At 49.1% G+C, this 19,149-nt stretch overlaps 1 pseudogene across 1 annotated transcript; it reads right to left on the bottom strand.

Moving 5' to 3' along the window:
- Nucleotides 1-585: 585 nt before the first annotated feature.
- On the bottom strand, nucleotides 586-19,123 carry LOC146345356 (GTPase IMAP family member 1 pseudogene; annotated as a pseudogene). Its single transcript, XR_014792496.1, has 3 exons — nucleotides 19,014-19,123; nucleotides 17,782-17,854; nucleotides 586-1,703 (listed from the first exon to the last, which is right to left on the bottom strand). The product of XR_014792496.1 is annotated as a GTPase IMAP family member 1 pseudogene (transcript).
- Between the last annotated feature and the right edge of the window lie 26 nt (nucleotides 19,124-19,149).

Below are 19,149 nucleotides of genomic sequence, written 5' to 3'. Positions count from 1 at the left end.
AAAAAAAACAGCATATGCAAATGGTGGCGGCTATGGCGGCCGCCATTTGGGTTCCCTTTTTTTCGCCGTTTAGCCTACGTAAATATTTACGTAAGCTATTATGGTGAAAAAAAAGGGGAACGCAAATAGCGTAGTGGATGCATTCCCCTTTTTTTCACCGTAATTGCTTACATAAATATTTACATAGGCTAAAACGGCGAAAAAAAGGGAATGCAAATGGCGGCCGCTGTAGCTGCTGCCATTTGCGTACGCTGTTGTTGGGGGTTTTTTGCTTGCTGTGATAGGCTACGTAAATACTTACGTAGCCTATTGCGGCCTCTGCAGGGATGCAAATGGCGTCCCTGCGTTAGCCGTGATAGGCTACGTAAGTATTTATGTAGCCTATCACGGGTATGATGAAGAAGTGAATGGCAGCCGCAGCGCGGCCGCCATTTGTAAGTCAGCGCGGACAGCAGCAGGTAAGTGGTCCATTTCGCATGCGTTTCGTGGGGTGGGGGCGGGGGCTTCGTTCCGCCACAGATTTTGGGGGGCCAAATGCTCTGGCATTCGCCCCCCCCAAATCTGTGGCGGAATTCTCTGACATCCCTAGTCGTGTAGCAGTGGTGCAGATGAGCCCCTTGGCTTTAGCTCCGGTGAGCCTCGTGACTCCGTCAGCTGTGAGGCCCATGGCTCTGTCCCCAGTGATCCCCGTGGCTCTGCCATCTGTGGGCCCCCTGGCTCCGCCGTCTGTGAACCCCGTGGCTCTGCTGCCAGTGGCTCCTCTGCTGGCGAGCCCTGTGGCTCTGCTGCCGGTGAGCCCAGTGGCAGCACTGTCGGTGAGCCCCATGGCAGTGGCACCGGTGAGTTGTGTAGCAGTGGTGCAGATGAGCCCCTTGGCTCTGCTCGTGACTCTTCCCTCAGACACGCCGGTCTCCATTGGCACCAACCACAACTGACACAGTGAATGACACAGGCTAAACCCAAACAAACTGGACGGATTACCAACTCGGTACAGTTTGTTAAGTTCCTGGAGGCCCTTTGTACAGGTCTTGTGTTTCCTCCCATGTAGCATCTGACTTCTGCCTCTGTTAAGCTGTCCTTCAAGTAGAGCTCATGGGTGTAATGGCTTCCTCCATTCTCCTGAACCATTCCCAGGACCATCTCCATCAGCTCCGAGACCTGCCTGTCCCGTTCTGCTCCAACTGCCCAGTTATTGAAAGCGCAGAAGCGTTTCCCGCATTTCTGAATCAGCTCCAGGAGGGTCTCGTTATTTGATCCCATCACATAATCTTCCAAGGAGCCCCCTCCTAAGTCTTCTCTGCGGGTGAACAAGACAATCATGTGCTTGGCGGCTCCCGCTCCAAACACGGCCTGGACCTGCTTGGCTGCTGCCTCGTCTTCCGCAGTGAAGCGGCCCACCTGGGTCACCAGCACCAGGGCGTGAGGGCCGGGCCTGGAGAGCTCAATGCAACGCGCGATCTCAGCCGCTGATCCTTCACTGCAGGCCTCCGAGTCAAAGATATCTGCTGTGTCAGTCACCGAAACACCCCGGTCTCCCCACCTCCCCTGGCCTCTTTGGCAGGTCACGGTCGTTGCCTTTGGCTGGAGCCTGGACTCAAACTGCGCCCGGCCCAGGATGGTGTTTCCCGTGGCGCTCTTCCCACCACCAGCCTTGCCGACGAGGATGATCCTCAGGCCTGGTTCTCTTCCTTCTCCTGCGGGTTCTAGAGAACACGGCAGTGAAAAAGCAGGCATAGTCAGCCCTGCCAGAAGCTGGGTGCGTTGCACTGAGAGAGAGAGTTAAATACTATATCTAGCGTGTGTGTGTGCGTGCGCATGCACGCAGATGTGCATGGCCTGGAGGAATGGCAGTGCATATGCTTTGCATACAGAATGTCCAGCTATAACAGGAGCTCAGGAAGGCAGGTGGGGAGAAGACTGTTCTCTGCCTGGAGCCTTGGGGCAGCAGCTGCTGCTTAGAATGAAGGCTGTCAGAGCAATCTGTAATGGACTCAAATGAGTTCAGATTTCAATTAATCCAACCCGCGGATTCTGCAGTGGATCGGCTTTTCCTGGGCCTCATGAAGTCCATGGACTTGTGGACTTTTTTTTTTTTTTAACTTTCTGGAATTTTACTCAAATTTAGTCATAGAAAAATACATAAAACAAAAACCAGCCAGAGATGTGCATTTCCCCCATAGGGTCAAGTATGAAAATGCACATTTGGGGGGGATTTGCACATTTTTTGGTGGGGTGAAATTTGCACATTTCAACAAGTGCAAATTTGTGCAAATTCAGGAAATTGGAAAAAAGCCACGTCCACCAATGAGGGGCCGATGGGATGAAAGGCACCTGACAATCCACAAAATGCAGATGAAACAGATTTTACAAAATCTGCACATCCGTAGTTAGAATAGACAATTTGGCCAATGATCTAACTTAGTGGAAGACAGCTTCCCATGTTTGAACCTGGGCTCCCTACATCTAAGCCGTTGGACCACCCCCAGCACAGTTCTTGCTTGAGACCATCCAAGTCAGGGCCTTCCATTTACGCACCCGTTGTCAGGGTTGAAGTGGCAAGGACCTGCGCCCAGCTTTGGGGGAGTCCAGGTGGCAGATGCCCAGGGAGAAGCTGTGGCTCACTGGCAGAGCCCGCACCTTGCAGGCAGAAGACCCCAAGTGCAATTCCCAGCGTCTCCAGGCAGGGATGGAAAAACTCCTGCCTGAAACCCTGGAGAGCCACTGCCAGTCAGTGCCGACAATCCTGTGCTAGGCGTACCAGTGGTCTGATGATCCCTTTGGCTCCTATGTTCCTAACCATCCCTGAAAGCAGAATGTTGTCCGCTTAACATCTGGAACTTCATCAGTCTTTCCTGTGGCCCTTTTCTCTTCCATCCTCACAGGGGCTTAAAAACACTTTTCAAATGGCATTCACATGTATAATGAACATGTATTGGAGGGGAGTGGGATTAATAATACATTTATTAACGGTAATTTTAAGAGAGTTCAAAATGTGAGCCCCTGTTGTACTGAACCTGTAAGGCTGCAGTCCTGCGCACAAACTGGACTGTTTCCATCCAATGGGATTCAAAGGGATTCAAGCAGCCTCACTGAGAGTTCTTCTTAAATTAATTAAATGAACTGCTTATCAGAGGACCACTCTCTGCCATCTGCCTTGTATGCAGAGTAGTTATTTGCTACATCTTGAAACTTTTGGCATGATCCAGTGCTGCTGCTGACCATTTATGTTTTGATAACACTCCTCTTTAAAAGCACATGTTTCTTATCTGACTGCATTTTTTGTACGTTGACTGTATTTTTTGTACATTATAGACACGTGTGTATGCCATGTATGCTATAGCTATTCTGTACTTCTATACTTTTTCACTGAATATATATTATTTTAAGATATTATTTATTTATTTGGTAAAGGTGTCTCCAACCGGTCGTGTCCGACTCTAGGGTGCGGTGCTCATCCCCGTTTCTAAGCCGAAGAGCCAGCGCTGTCTGAAGACGCTTCCGTGGCCTTGTGGCCGGCATGACTGAACACCGAGGTGCACGGAACGCTGTCACCTTTCCCGCCGAGGCGGTACCTATTTATCTACTTGCAATGTCTTGCTTTCGAACTGCTAGGCTGGCAGAAGCTGGGACTGAAGACGGGAGCTCACTCCGTCACGCGGCACTCGGGTCTCGAACTGCTGCCCTGCCGACCTTCCGGTCTGCAGTTCAGCGTCTTAGCCACTAAGCCACTGTAGGCCCTGACCTGCTTTGGCTCTGGGTGCAATTCAGGCACCCAGAGCCAAAGCAGGTCAGGGCCTCCATAAGCAGCCTGAAGTGGGTCAGGCCCACCTCAGAAGCCCCAAACCAGCCTCTGAAGCAGGGGGGGCTGCACAGCCCTACCCTGCAGCCCCCGAAAATGCTGCACAGAGGGCCAGCGAACCCTGCTGAATGGGGTGAGCTGTGGTATGAGGAAAATGGAGTTATCCCCCTGCCCTCAGATCAAGTGAAGGCACCTTCCGTGAACATCACCAATCCATCATGGAAGGCCGATCCTGAATCCAGCGCTACGCATTTCCATATCATCAGCTTGTGTACAGGCATTCAAATGATAGGGTGGCAGTTGTGGCCCTGGGTTGAGCGTGAGTCAGATGGATCTCCTCCTGCCCTTTTTGCCAGAAATCACGGCAGCAGGTGCTACAGCAAGGGTGGGAGAAGTGCAGCCAACGGGCCACACGTGGGCCGCCTGCCAGACCACGTCCCCCACATCTGCCCCAGCAGCATCACTGCCTCTCCCTTCCTTTCCTCTGATCAGGTGCCAGAAATAAGGGTGGGATTTCCTTCCTAGCACTGCTGCTAACAAGGGAATCCTGCCCCTTATCTCTGATCTCTGCTGAGAGATCTAAGATAAGGGGTTTCCTTATTAAAAACCCCAGGGGTCAGGGGTGTGGGGCTGGGAGGAGGCTGTGTGTGTCTGTGTGGCTGTGGCTGTGCATCTTCCCCCCCCCCCAGCGTGTGTGTGTCTCCCCTCCCTGTGCGTGTCCACTCCAGTGCGCGTGTGCATGCACAGGTGGCCCTCCACACGTGCTGCCAACACTAGATTTGGCCCTTGGGGCCAGAAAGCTCATGCACTTCTGTGCGACAGCTTATGCCAAGAAAACAGTTCAAGCCATCGATCTGGAATGTGGCAGTGCAGGAGAGGCAGGTTTGGGGATGGTCCATCCTGACCATGAGGTAGAATTAGAAAGGGAAAGAAGTGACCCATTTATGGTCAGTGACTTCCGGGAGCTTGACGCGCTGTGTGGCATGTTCATCAGGGTGGGTTGCCACAACATGAGGACCCAGCCAGAGAGTAGCCTTCCTATGAGATATGGCCTCTTAAGAACCACACATCCCAGAATTCCTTCATGTTACACACTTGTAGCTTGTGTAAAACGTGGCCACCAGATTAATAACTGAGACCAGAAGGTCTGAACATATAACCCCAGTTCTGCCACCCTTGCACTGGCTGCCTGTATGTTTCTGGGCCTGACTCAAGGTGCTGGTATTAACCTACAAAGCCTTACTGGGCTCGGGACCACAATACCTGGCAGAACTCCTCTCCCTACCTGAAACTACTTGGACACTACGGTCAGCATCTGAGGCCTTCCTCTGAGTGCCACCTCCAAGGGAGGCTAGGAAGGTGGCAACAAAGGAGAGGGCCTTTTCAGTGGTGGCCCCGATAGTGGAATGATCTTCCCACTGAGGCCCACCTGGTGCCAACACTGTCATCTTATCAGTGCCAGGTTAATATTGCCCTCTACTCCCAGGCATTTAAAGGCAGATGACCTGGCATTTATGGCAGCTGTTTAAACAGGTCTAGTGTTTTATTGAAATTTTTTTTAGTGGTTTGAATTGTTTTACGTTTTGTATATTTAAATTTGTATGCTCTATTTTAGTTTGTGAATTGTTGTGAATCACCCAAAGAGCTTCAGCCATTGGGCAGTATAGAAATGAATAACAACAACAACAACGGAGGTATGGAGTAGAATCGATGAAACACTTCAAATTGAAGTCGGGCTCATGGTAGGGACGTACGAAAGTCACTTACCTTTTCGAAGGGTGACATACGCTGTGGGGGGGAGGCGCTCCGTCCCTCCCCTTGAAATTCTCTCCAGCCAGCTCCGCTCCACGGAGATTCCGCGGAGCCGCCGGCCAGGGCCACCCACAGCCGGACATCCGGCCGCTGGGCAGCCTGCAGGGACACAAATGGCGGCTGCCGTAGCTGCCGCCATTTGCGTTTCCTTTTTTTTTGCCGTGATAGGTTACGTAAATATTTACGTAGGCTATCATGGCAAAAAAAAAAGGGAACGCAAATGGTGGCCACCATAGCCGCCATTTGCGTTCCCTTTTTTTTGCTGTGATAGGCTACGTAAATACTTACTCAAACTATCACGGCTTCCGCAGGGACGCAAATGGCGTCCCTATGTTAGCTGTGATAGGCTGCGTAAGTATTTACGTAGCCTATCACAGCTATAGTGATGAAGGGAATGGCGGCCACGGACTCGACCGCCATTCGCAGAGCAGCGCGAACGGCACCGGGTAAGTGTCCCGTTTCGCGTGCCTTTCGCGGGGGGGGCAGGGGGGCTTCGTTCCACCATGGATTTCGGGGGGCCAAATGCACTGGCATTCGGCCTCACCGAGATCTGTGGCAGAATTCTCTGACATCCCTAGCTCATGGATTGGTCTACAAAGCAAACCTATCTTTCTTGAGGGAAGACATCAGCCTGTATTTTCGTATATGTGTGAGAGAGAAAATAGAAATGCTGATAAAGTGGAAAGACAATCGGTCAGTTTGGAAGAAGATATCTAGTGTAGTATTTGGTATTGTTTCTCAATTTACATTTTTACGTTTTTCCACCCAGTCAGTCATTCCATGTATGTACTTGTCCATTTATACCCTGTTCTCATATCTCATTGCTGATGCTGAATGTTTTCATCAGTGGGGTCATCCCATGAAGCTGCTTGGTGGGAGTTCCAGTACAGATAAAAGGCAGTAGTTCTTCTCAAAGCGTATAGTTAAACTACGGAATTCAATTCTACAAGTTGTAGTGATGGGCACCATTCTGGATGCCTTTAAAAGAGAATTGGACAAATTCATGAGCCCTGCTGGATCAGACCAACGGCCCATCTGGTCCAGCATTCTGCTCACACAGTGGCCAGCCAGCTGTCTACCAGGAACCCACAAGCAGGGCATGAGTGCAACAGCACCCTCCCACCCATGTTCCCCAGCAACTGGTGTACATAGGCTCACTGCCCCTGGTACTAGAGGGAGCACATAGTCATCAAGCCTAGTAGCCATCGACAGCCTTCTCCTCCAGGAATTTGTCCAACCCCCTTTTAAAGCCATCCAAAGTGGTGGCCATCACTCCATCTTGTGGCAGTGAATTCCATAGCTGAACCATGTGCTATCAATGGCTACTAGTCCTGATGGCTATATGCTACCTTCAATATCAGAGGATTGTGATGGTGGATCAGTGCCTTCTGCCTAGGCAAGGCTGTGTGTCAAGTTTGGTCCCAATCCTGCAAACCCCCAAGGTTTATAGCCATCGCCCCCTTTTTGGTGCACGCAGGATTTTTGCTGCTTTGGGAGTTATTGCTCCCTCTCAAGCTGCAAAGTAACTCAAGCATCAGAGAAGCAGCAAAGGGGGTTGGACTCAATGGTCTTATAGGCCCCTTCCAGCCCTACTGTGCTATGATTCTGTGAAAGTTACACATGCATCAGAGAAGCTCTGAAGTGCGTCAGAGAAGGATTGTGCTTCCCTGATCGTGCGGCCCCGATACAGCGAAGTGACACAAGGATCAGAGATGCAGTGACGTCGAGAGGTCTTATGCCGGAGGGGAGCAGCCACCACTTTGCTTTGTTTCCTGCTTCTGATATATTTTTTAAAAAAATATTGTTGGCCTTGATGTTGTTCACATATGCGCCTTAAAATGCTTTTTTGCATCTCTTATTGTCTGCTTGCATCTCCATTGTGAAAGTTTGTGCTCCCTTTCATTCTCCTCATTTGGGCAAGACTTTCATTTCCTGAAGGAAGCCTTCTTCCCTCTAATAGCTTCCTTGACACTGCTCCTTAACCATGCCGGTGACCTCTTGGACGTGAAGGTACCTTCCCTAACCTGTAGTATACATTCTAACTGAGCTTCTGTTACTGTGGTTTTGAGAATCCTCCAAGCATTTTGAAGGGATTTAACCCTCTTGACTCACTGTTTCAACTTCCTTTTTACCAATTCCCTCATTTTAGAGATGTTTCCTCTTTTGAAGTCAAATGCTTTGGACTTCCTTAGCAATTTTTCACTTAAATATATATTAAATCTGGTAGCACTGTGGTCACTGTTTCCAACTGATTCAACAACAATTACAGGCACTAGGTCCTGGGTGACACCAGTTAGGATTAAATCCAAGGTCACCTCTCCTCTGTTCGGTTCCATGACCAGCTGTTCTAGGGCACAGTTGTTTAGGGCATCGAGAAATATAGCCTTTTTGTCATGACTGGATCATGAATTTATCCAGTTAATGCGGGGGCAACTGAAGTTACATATTATTACAATACTTCCTCATTTGGAGGCCTCCCTGATTTCGTTTTCCATCTCAAGGTCATCCTAGGAATTCTGGTCTGGGAGACAATAGCACATTCCTAGCAATAAATTAGTTTTGGAGCCCAGTATTGTCACCACACTGCTTCAGTGGAAAATCCTACCCCTTTTAGTTGTTCTAGTCTGCTCAACACTATGCCCTCCTTGACGTACAGAGCAGCACCTCCCCCAGTATGCCCCTTCCTGTCGTTTCTGTAGAGTTTATATCCAGAGATGACCGTATTCCACTGGTTCTCTCTGTTCCACCAGGTTTCTGTAATGCCTACTATATCCAGATTCTCCTTTAAAACCAAGCACACCAACTCTCCCATTTTGGCATGGAAGCTTCCAGAATTAACATTCAAACACCTATACAAGGTGTCACTCCCCAGGTGTCTCTGGCGTGTGCATCTATTTAACTGGCTATCATGTTTCACCATATGCTCATAACCTATTTCCTCCTCATCTCCATTTGGGCAATCAAAGGCATTTTCATCTTCATCTCCTGGGGCTGATTCAACCAAAAATGGATGCTTCCCAGGTCCTGTCAGCTTTTCCCCAGGGTTCAGTTTAAAAAAACAAAAACAAAACCCTGATCTGTTACCTTTTTAATGAAGTGCCAGCAGTCTGGTTCCATTCTGGTTCAAGTGGCACCTGTCCTTCCTGTACAGGCTCGGCATGTCTTAAAATGTTCCCTAGTGCCTTACAAATCTGAACCCTCCTCTCTACATTGCCATCTCATCCACACATGGAGACTCCTCGGCTTCGTCTGTCTAGCTGGTCCTGCATGTGGAACAGGTAGCATTTTGGAGAAAGCCACCTTGGTGGTCCTGGTCACAACTACATTTCCCCATATCATTGGCAGCAACATGGCTATCTAGTATCTAGTTGGCATGTGATATCTGCAACTTTTGCACCAGGTAGGCAATTTACCATGTGGTCTCTGCACCCATCAGAAATCCAGCTGTCGCTGTGCCTAAAAATCAAATCTCCATATATCATAACCCCCCCTCCCCCAGAGCAGATCCTCAGCATGAGAAGGTATTTGTTCATCATTCAAGGACTGGGTCCCTTCTAAGGGATCTCTTTCCTCTTCCTCAGAATGATGCCCTCCTTCCCCGAGACTCCCATACTCTGTGAAGCAGCTCTCACCCAGGCTTTGGGACACTGCTATTAGGTCCCCGAAGGTCTCACCCCACAACCTCTTTACTTTTCTCAGCTTCTCCAGGTCAGCAACCTTGGCTTCAAGGCAACAAACTTGCTTCCTGAGGGCCAACAGCTAATGACACTGATCACACAGCAGCAACTTCTGTCCAGCAGGAAGATAATTATATATGTGGCACTCAGTGAAATATACTGGGTAGTCCCCACAACGCTGCTTGCTATTCCTCCATAATTTTTAAACTGTTATTGTTGGGTTTGTTTACCTGGAACTAGGGATGAGCAAACCACGTGATGCCTGGTCTGGGGGGGGGGGCGGTCTGCTGCAGGGAAATCCAGGCCTCTTTGGGCCCCACGGATTTCCCCAGAAGCCTGGTGCATCTGCTGGAGTTCGTGGGGTGTATCTCTAGCTTTATAAAAGGCATGATACACTAATGGCAGCTGCCATTAGCCTATCAGAAATTTAAGGCTGTAATTGGCATATTTTACACCATTTGTGGCTGTAAAGCACTTACTTCTGCATGAACTGCAGCTGTAAATAGGGATGGACGAAAGGGACTTACCTGGTCCCGCAGCTTGCTTCGCGGTGGGGGGGAGGCGCTTCGCTTCTCCCCCCGAGGTTCAGGCGGGGGGGGAGGCGCCCCGCCTCGCCCGGCCGAAATTCAGGCCGGGCGGGAGGCACCCCATCCCTTGCCGCTGAAATTCAGGCCGGGGAGGAGCGCCCCGTCTACCTGGCCGCGGAAAAAAAAGTAAAGTTAAAAAAAGAAAAAAAACACCCGTGATAGGCTACGTAATGATTTAAGTAGCCTATCATGGCTAGATTTCCAAAGTCAGCCATGATAGGCTATGTAAATCATCACGTAGCCTATCACGGGTGACTTTGGGGGAGAAAAAAAAAGCGCGTACTCAAATGGCGGCGCCCATGGGGTGCCACCATTTGCCTTCCTTAGTTTGGCACGCCTAGTCTACGTAAAGATTTACGTAGACTATGGCGAAAATAAGGGAACGCTATTTGCGTTGCCCTTATTTTCGCCGTAGTCTACATAAATCTTTACGTAGACTAGACGTGCCAAACTAAGGAACGCAAATGGCGGCACCCATTTGCGTACACGCTTTTTTTTTTTCAAAGTCACCCGTGATAGGCTACGTGACGATTTATGTAGCCTATCACGGCTGACTTTGGAAATCTAGCCGTGATAGGCTACGTAAATCGTTACGTAGCCTATCACGGGTGTGTGTTTTGTTTTTTTTTTACTTTCCTTTTTTATTTTGCAATGGCGGCGGCGGCGGCAGCCGGTCAGAAGACCGGCCGCCGCCGCCACCCCCGCCGAAACGCTGCCGAAATGCTGCCGGGACCCGCCACCGAGAGGGACATTCGCACGACGTAAGTCCCATCCCGGGGGGGGGGGGCCGGCGGAGAATTTCACCAACAATTTCGGGGGGCCGAATGCGTTGGCATTCGGCCTCCCGGATATTCGTGGAGAAATTCTCTGCCATCCCTAGCTGTAAACGGTGTTTTATAAAGCCAGGGAGCTGCCCTGACTGAAATCAGATGTGCAGGAAAGGGGGGGCAGTCTGCTGCAGGCTCCAGAGGATTGATTCTTGGGAAACCAGCCTCACTGAAGTCCACAGCGGATTTCTCCAGCACCCCTACCTGGAACACTATGTGTGTGTTTTTACTAAGAAAAGTGGCGAATATATTTGTATTTGTATTTGTATCTATATTTATATTTATATCTTTATAGTTACTTACTAGGAGAAGGTGGGGAAGAGTCAAGTGCCCTGGCCTCCTTGCCCTGTTGCTAAACTCACACAGGTGATTAACTCTCTTGTGCAGTAATGCTTCATCACTGGGGCTTGGGCACGTCATCACTGAGGCTCCTCGTGCTCAGAGAGCTGGACTCCCTTGCAAGCCTGCTTCCTTATATAGGTCTAGCCAATCAGATTACTGGACCTCATTTGAAAGCGAAGGAGGCCATGTCTCCACTACTGGTCTGCACTTGCTTCCAGGGAGTGGAAATCTAGGTCAGTTGAGCCCCCTGTGAGTGGAGTGGGGGGGTTCTATTCGGGGGGTTGGGGGGAGAGACAATAGTCAGTAGCTGTTGGAGAGAACAACAGATGATGGGTAAGTAATTTAGGAAGGGATGTGGTTTAGGTTCCCCTTAGAATGCAAGGGGCTGAGTCACTGACTGTGGTTTTCCACTGTTTTGTTTTTGCTGGCTTTTTTAATGAAATGAAGAGCTAAATTCTCAAGCTTGGGATGAGTCTCTTTCTGAATCTTTGTTTCTGAACTTTAATTCTGAACTTTTGTTGGCTTTTTAAATTAAATGAAGAGCTAAATTCTCAAGCTTGGGATGAGTCTGTTTCTGAATCTTTGTTTCTGAACTTTATGCCATGTAAGACCTAAAACCTGAGCCCAAACCAAAGCTAGCCTACAGTTTGCTTGTTTTTGTTTATAAGCAGGTTACGTCGCAACGATTTTATAAGCAGGCTCTTCCACTAGCTCGTCCTGCACTGGGGCCCTTATCAATATACAGCTATGCATTACTTTTGCTGCCCCTTCCCAAACTGGGGTTCCATTTAAGCACGTGGTTGAGGTTCTCTTTGACCACTCAGGAATCTCTGTTAGAGCAAGACTGCAAGAAGTTAAGTTCCTGCTGGATTTCCCCCTGGGATTTTGCTCCCAACCCTACATTTGCAAAAGGTTACCTTCTGGGATTTAGCTCCCTTATTGTGTCCTCATTTTAGCATCAGCTGATGAGATGAGTTTTACATTATTACCTGAGAGAATCAAATGAATAAATATGTACCTGACGCTCACCTTCTCCTCAAATGGAGGAGCAAAGCAACTAGCCTAAAATCCTAAGTACAAGGCAGACATGGGGGGCTGAGCTCCAAAATACAAAACCACTCTTTTGAGCGCAAATAAAGATGGTGTTGGAGGACAGCACTTTGCTTCACAGTATAGCAACTACTACCTAGTTTAATAATGATAATAATAATAATAATAATAATAATAATAATAATAATAATAGCAGCAGCAGCAAGAAATAAAATTAGAAGCAGGAGAGGCAGGTTGTCTGATGGGCACCAAGACAGGGCTCCAGGGGCACCACGTTGGAAATACAGACACAGAGCCTCTGGGTCAACAAATTCTTCCTGAAATGGGGAGGCTGATGAATGACACCTCCAGAGTCAATGCCTGTAGTTAACTGGAGGAAAACTGAGCATTTTCAAAGGGGATTAGATATCAATATAACATTATATCAGTAATCGCCATCTGATTATGCCAAACTCAACCACTGTCACCGTTTTGTGATGGGTGGGCCTCAGTCATTTTTCAGTCTCTCAAGAGAGCCCTGGGGGTAGACAGTTTGAGACCCCCTGGACTAGATGACCTTCAAGGTCCCTTCCAACTCTGTCATTCTACATGGTATTGGTTGCAAGTTGGGTGCTTGTAATGTGGAGCGGTAACTTCAGTGGCAGGAACTCCATGGGTCTATTCCAGTGAACAGACAAATCTGGGACTTCGGTCCACCACTCTGCCACTGACAGCCATCCATCTCCAAGGGAGTGGTGAACTGGAGCCAGCTGCAACATTGGCTCCCATCACACAGAGGTCAGCAACCCCAAGTGCACCCATCGGACCTCATGGCCTCCCCACCCCCCAGACCCTTCTTTTCCCTCCTGACCAGCACAGTCACCACAGCCTGTATCATGGCTTTTCCTTGCCCACACTGCCACCTCCACTCCCCATGCCACCTTGCCTTTCTTCCCCACACCACTGTTGCCTCCACAGCTGCATGTGCCACCCCTGCCTGCCTGCCTCCTTCTCTGTCACTACCCATGTGCCTCCACCCCACTGCCTTTCCTTCCTTCCCATCCTCCTTTCCTTCCTCCCCCCTGCTGATGGGAGAAGGAAGGGGGTCATGAGTGGGAGGATAGCAAGGGGAGGCAGAGGAGGAAGGAAGTAGTGAGGGTGGGGGGAAATAGTGAGCGGGGGGGAGAAGGACAGTGTCTGGGCGGGTGGCCAGGGAAGCAGTGGGGCGGGTGGGAGCAGGCAGTGGGAGAAGTGCTGTGTGGGGGGAATAGAAGGATTGCACCCATGGGTCCAGGAATCAAAGGCCTCTGGACTGAAAAGCTTTGCCTGCTCCTGCCATACCATATCAATATTGCCTAAATAATGTTTCTGTATTAATTTACTTTGATTTCCTCATAAAGTAATTTCATTATATGGGAATTCATTTAGCACAGCAACTAGCTCTCTCCATAGTTAGTTCTCCCATTCGGGCTGAGGTCCTGCCTGGTGGAATCTATGCGCAGCCACTGCAACAAGTCAGGCAAGCACTATGTTCTGACGTAGACCAATAGCACCACCTGGAGCGAATGCGATTCGAAACCTCTCATGAGGGAGCCCTCGTCTGGGTTTCGCCCCAAACACGCATTTCCAGTTTAATCCCCTTTATGCAGTAGCCCAGCTGGTGAGGAGTGGCCACTTCTTTTTAATGGAAGTTTAGCACCATTGAGGAGGTAGAAACAGCCTCCAAACACAATTCTAATTGGCTACCTGGACCAATTATATCAGACATAAGAACAGAGGAAGGGTCCTGCTGGATCAGGCCAAAGCCTTATTTAGTCCAGTATTCTGTTCACACAGTGGCCAACCAAGTGCCCCAATGAGAAACATACAAGTAGGACATGAGTCAACAGCACCCTCCAGCCTATGTTCCCAATCAACTGGTATACATAGGCATACTGCCTGTGATGCTACAGGTAGCATATAGGCATCAAGACTAGTAGCTGTTGATAGCCTTCTCCTCCATGAATTTGTCCAAACCCCATTTAATGGTTCCTGGCAGCCTTACCAGTCTGCCCTCGGGTCTGGTGGTGCTGCTGCTGAATGCCAGGTCAGCCCAAAATAAAACCTCCCTCATCCATGACTTGATTGTGGATGAGAGGGCTGACCTGGCATGTATTACTGAGACCTGGGTGGGGGAACTGGGAGGGGTCACTCTCTCCCAGCTGTGCCCTCCTGGGTACTCGGTGCAGCACCAACACCGACTTGAGGGTCGGGGAGGGGGGGTTGCCGTGGTCTATAGGAGTTCAATCTCCCTCTCCAGGCTTCCTGCTCATTCGAGTGCAGATCTTGAGTGTTTGTACCTTGTGTTGGGTACCCGGGACAGATTAGGGATTCTGTTGGTGTACCGCCCACCCCGCTGCCCATCAGACTCCCTGCCTGAGCTGACGGAGGTGGTCTCAGACTTGGTGCTGTATCCGGGGCAGCTCAGGACTTCATGGCCGCCATGACAATGATGGGGCTGTCCCAACATGTTATTGGCCCAACGCATATAAAAGGACACACGCTTGATCTGGTTTTCTCGACTGGGCAGGAGGATGGTGATCTGAAAGTGGAGGAATTAACATCTGTCCCTTTGTCATGGTCAGATCACTTCCTGCTGAGGTTTAGACTTCTGGCGGCTTTTCCCCTCTGCAAGGGTGGGGGACCTATTAAAATGGTCCGCCTAGGAGGCTAATGGATTCCGATGGATTCCAGAGGACTCTGGGGGATTTTCCTGCTGGTATGGCTGGTGCTCCTGTCGAAGCCCAGGTCGCTCTGTGGAATGCAGAGATGACTCGGGCGGTTGACACGATCACGCCCAAGTGCCCTCTCCCTCTGAGCAGAGCCCGGCCAGCTCCTTGGTATACACCTGAGCTGAGGGCAATGAAGCAAGAGGGGAGACGGCCAGAATGCAGGTGGAGGAAAACTCGTGCTGAGTCTGACCGAGCACAGGTAAGAGCCCACTATCGAGCCTACTCTGTGGCGGTGAGGGTGGCAAAGAGACAGTTCTTTTCCACCAGCATTGCATCTTCTCAGTGTCGTCCAGTGCAGCTTTTCTGAGTGGTTCGCGGCCTGTTACATTCTGGGCCAGGGAGAGAGACGGTGGAACCCTCGGTAGCATGCTGTGACAAGTTTGCACGGCACTTTGAGGATAAAGTCGCTCAGATTCGTCATGAATTGGACACCACCATTAATGCAGTTCCATTGGTAGAGGTGTTCAGAGCACAGTCTGGTCCAGTTTTATTGGATGAGTTTCAGTTACTGAGGCCTGAGGATGCAGACAAGGTGCTTGGCCAAGTCCGATCGACCACTTGTGTGCTTGACCCTTGCCCTTCATGGCTTATTAAATCAAACAAGGAGGGGTTGTCCGGCTGGGTCCAGGAGGTTGTAAATTCCTCCTTGAGAGAGGGAGTGGTGCCTGCCGCTTTAAAAGAGGCAGTAATTAGACCACTCCTGAAAAAGCCTAACCTGGACCCAGAGGATGTTAACAATTATAGGCCAGTGGCCAACATCCCCTTCCTGGGCAAGGTGCTTGAGCGGGTGGTTGTAGGACAGCTCCAGGCACTCTTGAATGAAACGGATTATCTAGATCCATTTCAATTGGGCTTCAGGCCCGGTTTTGGAACGGAAACTGCCTTGGTCGCCCTGTGGGATGACCTCTGCCGGGAGAGGGACAGGGGGAGTGCGACCCTGTTGATTCTCCTGGACCTCTCAGCGGCTTTCGATACCATCGACCATGGTATCCTTCTGGATAGGTTGTCTGGGTTGGGAGTTGGAGGCGCTGCACTACAGTGGTTCCGCTCCTACTTGGATGGCTGATTCCAGAAGGTGGTGCTGGGGGATTATTGCTCTGTGCCATGGCAATTGTGCCATGGGGTTCCACAGGGCTCTATTTTATCCCCCATGCTGTTTAACATCTACATGAAACCACTGGGGGAGGTTATCCAGAGGTGTGGGCTGAGGTGCCATCAATATGCAGATGACACCCAGCTCTACCTCTCTTTCTCATCAAAACCAGGTGAGGCAGTGGCTGTTCTGAATCAGTGCCTGGGCACGGTAATGGACTGGATGAGGGCCAATAAACTGAAACTCAATCCAGACAAGACGGAGGTAGTGTTAGTGGGTGGTTCGTCTGCCCGGCTAGGTGATATTCAACCTGTTCTGGAGGGGGTTGCACTCCCCCTAAAGGATCAGGTTCGTAGTTTGGGGGTGCTCTTGGATCCAGAACTGTCACTTGAGGCACAGGTGAACTCAGTGACACGGAGCACTTTTTATCAGCTTAGGCTGGTATACCAACTACGCCCTTATCTGGACAGAGATAGCCTAGCTACAGTTATCCATGCTCTGATAACTTCTCATCTGGATTACTGCAATGCGTTATACTTGGGGCTGCCTTTGAAAACGGTCCGGAAACTACAGCTGGTCCAAAATAGGGGAGCAAGATTGTTAACAGGGACTGGCCTGCGAGCTCATATTACGCCAGTACTTTTCCAGCTGCACGGGCTGCCAGTCCATTTCCAGGCCTGATTCAAAGTGCTGGTGTTAACATTCAAAGCCCTTAACGGCTTGGGGCCAGGTTACCTGAAGGATCGCCTCCTCCCATATGTGCCTGCCCGGACCTTAAGATCATCATCAGTGGCTCTTCTCCGTGAGCCCCTGCCAAAGGAAGTGAGGCGGGTGGCTACTAGGAGGAGGGCTTTTTCTGCTGTGGCACCCCGGCTCTGGAATGAGCTCCCTAGTGAGGTTCGCCTGGCGCCTACATTGTATTCCTTTCGGCGCCAGGTGAAGACCTTTTTATTTTCCCAGGCATTTTAGCTTTCTAAATTTTTATCTTTGCTGTTTTAAATCTGTATTTTAAACTCCTGCACTGCTGCTAGATTTTATTGTGGTTGTATTGTTATATTGTGGTTTTAATATTCTATATATTTTAAATTGTTTTATTGTGTGTTTGGTTTTAATTTTTGTGAACCGCCCAGAGAACTTCGGCTATTGGGCGGTATAGAAATTAAATAAATAAAATAATAAATAAATAAATAAATTAACACCATCCAAGTTGGTGGCCATCACTACCTCCTGAACTAGTGAATTCCATAGTTTAACAATGTGCTGTGCAAAGAAGTCCTTCCTTTTATCTCTCCTGAACCTCCCACCCATCAGCTTCATGGGGATGACCTCAGGTACTAGTATTAGAATATACCATGCATAATTTTATACACCTCTCTCATGTCTCCCCTTACTTATCTTTTTCTAAGTTAAACAACCACAAATGTTGTAACCTTTCCTCGTAGGGGAGTTGTTCTGGTCCCTTGATCCTTTTGGTGGCCCTTTTCGGCAATATTTAGCAATGGTCAAATCACAGCGGCCAGCTGACAATACCTGACCAGTCAGTCAACTGTCATGACATTACTAATAGAAGTCTTGTTCTCACTTGCTGAGCGGCTTCGGGAGGCTGTGAAGCATTGCCAGTTAACAGCCTTGGAAATACGTATGTGGGGCGAAACCCAGACGAGGGCTCCCTCAGAAAATGAGAATGAGCAGGCTTGAGGATCTCTTCTCCAGCTCCTATTTTCCACCACAGGGGAAGATACACAGAAGCGCTAGGGGTGAGCAGCAGCCTGTTTCATTTGGTTTATAACCCTCTGCATCTGGCTCATCAATGAAGATGCAGTTAATGCCAGAAAGAGCTTTACCTCCATTGACTTTAGCCATGTCTTGACCCACAAAGGACAAGTCCCCGTTCGGAGTTCCAGGCAGTCCAAATTCCTGTGCAAAAAAAAAATAGAAGGGAAAGGCACACTGAGAAAAGAAATGTGTTCATTACTGATTTAATTAATTCTAGAGAATATCTACACTTCCAGCTCTCCAGAGAGATAAACAAACTAGGAAGGGCTAATTCTACTTTTATGTTTCATTCATTCCACTTGCTGTCTTTAAGGTTCTTGAGTGCAAATTCCATAGTTTAACTACGTGCAGTGAGAGCAAGTGTTTTCCTTTGAACCTTCTTGAATCCCCCACTATTCAGTTTCATGGGGTGAACTCTGGGTCTAGTACTATGGGAGAGACAGAAAAATGATTCCCTATCCTCTTTATCCACATGGTGCATAATTTTATACCCCTCTCTCACGTCCCCCCTTACTTGCCTTTTTTCTAAACTAACGAGCTGCAGACGTTGTAACCTTTCCTCATAGGGGAATTGCTCCAACCCCTTGGTTTCTGTTGCCCTTTTCTGCGTGTTTTCCAGCTCAACCATATCTTTTTTTGAGATGTGCTAACCAGAACTGTACACAGAATTCCAAGTTAGATTTCTATCACAAAATTATTATATTGGCAGTTGTATTTTTTATTCCTTTCCCAAATCCCCAACATGGAATTTGTCTTTTTCACAGCAGCCGCACACTGGACTGATGTTTGCATTGAGCTCCCCAGCACAGCCCCAAGGTCTCTTTTCTTGCCAGACACTGCCAGCTGAGACCCCTTCTGATTTTGTGCCTCAGAGCGCATCACTTTATACTTGCGGATATTGAACCGCATTTGCCATTTGGAGAGATCCTTTTGGAGCTCTCCGCAGTCCCTTTTTGTTTTAACCACCCTAAGTAATTTGGTGTCATCCGCAAACTTGCCACCCCACTGCTCACTCCTCATGATGCAAGCCTCCTCCCGTGGTATATAGGGGTGGTCTGTAACCCCAGGGTCATTGTAGGAAGAAAGATTATGGTGGCTGGAATGGAACTCCATTCTCTAACTCGTAGCAGCGCTGTCAGCTCACTTCTTGATTAGTTTAACAAAAGAAAAAGAGAAAGCCCTGGCACCACAACACTAACAGAGTGGGAGACCCCAACACTTTAGAAAACCCACAGTGTGAGTACAAAAGGATGTTTCAAATGTGTTAAAGGTAAAGGGAAAAGAAGGAAGCAAATGGTACCTTTTATGTGTTGTGTTCAGTGCTAGGACAACACAGTTGTGTCTGATGGTCCCTCAACTTCAGTTTCCGCTCTCTGCCCCTGTGTGTATAGATGTCCCATCAGGTATACTGACATAAATAGACTGGAGAGGAATAG

Source organism: Heloderma suspectum, chromosome 5 (genome assembly GCF_057233095.1).
Source record: "Heloderma suspectum isolate Gila_16-S chromosome 5, 16-S_ref, whole genome shotgun sequence".
In the NCBI taxonomy this organism is placed as follows: Eukaryota; Metazoa; Chordata; class Lepidosauria; order Squamata; family Helodermatidae; genus Heloderma; species Heloderma suspectum.
The sequence above is the reverse complement of the archived record's forward strand: the minus strand, read 5'-3'. Positions and strand labels throughout refer to the sequence as shown.